General features: G+C 41.4%; 1 protein-coding gene across 4 annotated transcripts in view; it reads left to right on the top strand.

Annotated features, from left to right (window-relative positions):
• Positions 1–1,935, top strand: part of MKLN1 (muskelin 1, intracellular mediator containing kelch motifs) — a 386,334-nt gene that overhangs the window by 48,632 nt on the left and 335,767 nt on the right. The window lies entirely within an intron of this gene.

Below are 1,935 nucleotides of genomic sequence, written 5' to 3'. Positions count from 1 at the left end.
TTTCCTGTCCTCCACTATCTCCCTGAGTTTGCTTAAATTCATGTCCATTGAGTCGGTGATGCCATATAACCATCTCATCCTCTGCTGCCCCCTTCTCCTTTTGCCTTCAGTCTTTCCCAGTATCAGGGTCTTTTCCAATGATTGAGTTCTTCACATCAGGTTTTGGAGCTTCAGCTTCAACATCAGTCCTTTGCATGATTATTCAGGATTTATTTCCTTTAGGATTGACTGGTTTGATCTCCTTGTAGTCCAAGGGACTTTGAGGAATCTTCTCTAGCACCACAATTTGAAAGCATCAGTTCTTGGGTGCTCAGCTTTCTTTATGGTCCAACTCTCACATCTGTATGTGACTACTGGAAAAACAATAGTTTTGACTATAGATCTTTGTCAGCAAGAGGATATCACTACTTTTTAATATGCTGTCTAGATTTGTCACAGCTTTCCTTCCAAGGAGCAAGCATCTTCTGATTTCATGACTGCAGTCAGGGTCCACAGTGTTTTTGGAGCCCAAGAAAATAAAATCTATTACGTTTCCATTTCCCCCCTTCTATTTACCATGAAGTGATGAGATCAGATGCCATGATCTTAGTTTTTGAATGCTGAGTTTTAAGCCAGCTTTTTCACTCTCCTCTTTTATCCTCATCAAGAAGCTCTTTAGTTCCTCTTCACCTTCTGCCATTAAAGTAATATCATCTGCATATGTGAGGTTATTTATATTTCTCCTGGCAATCTTGATTCCAACTTGTGATTCATTTAGCCCTTCATTCTGCATCACGTACTACTCTGCATAGAAGTTAAAAAAACAGAGTGACAATATATAGCCTTGTCATACTCCTTTCCCAATTTGGAACCAATCCATTGTTCCATCTCCGGTTCTAACTGTTGCATCTTGGCTTGCATACAAGTTTCTCAGAAGACAGATAAGCTGTTGTGGTATTCCCATCTGTTTAAGAATTTTCCACAGTTTGTTGTGATCCACATAGGGAAAGACTTTAGCATAGTCAATGAAGCAAAAGTAGATGTTTTTCTGGAATTCCCTTGCTCTCTCCATGATCCAAGGAATGCTGACAATTTGATCCATGCTTCCTCTGCCTTTTCTAAATCCAGATTACTTATCTGGAAGTTCTCAGTTCGTATACTGTTGAAGCCTAGCTTGAAGGATTTTGAGCATTACCCTGCTAGCATGTGAAATGAGCACAACTATATATGCAGAGTACATCATGAGAAACCCTGGGCTGGAAGAAGCACAAGCTGGAATCAAGATTGCTGGGAGAAATATCAATAACGTCAGATATGCAGATACCACCCTATGGCAGAAAGTGAAGAAGAACTAAAGAGCCTCTTGATGAAAGTGAAAGAGGAGAGTGAAAAAGTTGGCTTTAAAGCTCAACATTCAGAAAATGAAGATCATGGCATCTGGTCCCATCACTTCATGGCAAATAGATGGGGAAACAGTGAAAACAGTGTCAGACTTTATCTTTCTGGACTCCCAAAATCGCTGCAGATGGTGATTGCAGCCATGAAATTAAAAGACGTTTACTCCTTGGAAGGAAAGTTATGACCAACCTAGATAGCATATTCAAAAGCAGAGACATTACTTTGCCAACAAAGGTCCATCTAGTCAAGGTGATGGTTTTTCCAGTGGTCGTGTATGGATGTGAGAGTTGGACTGTGAAGAAAGCTGAGCACCAAAGAATTGATGCTTTTGAACTGTGGTGTTGGAGAAGACTCTTGAGAGTCCCTTGGACTGCAAGGAGATCCAACCAGTCCATTCTGAAGGAGATCAGCCCTGGGATTTCTTTGGAAGGACTGATGCTGAGGCTGAAACTCCAATACTTTGGCCACCTGATGCGAAGAACTGACTCATTTGAAAAGACCCTGATGCTGGGAAGGATTGGGGGCAGGAGGAGAAGGGGACAACAGAGGATGAGATGG

Source organism: Bison bison, unplaced genomic scaffold (genome assembly GCF_000754665.1).
Source record: "Bison bison bison isolate TAMUID 2011002044 unplaced genomic scaffold, Bison_UMD1.0 scf7180017864530, whole genome shotgun sequence".
Lineage (NCBI taxonomy): Eukaryota > Metazoa > Chordata > Mammalia > Artiodactyla > Bovidae > Bison > Bison bison.
Note: the sequence above shows the minus strand (reverse complement) of the source record. Positions and strands in the feature narration are given on the sequence as shown.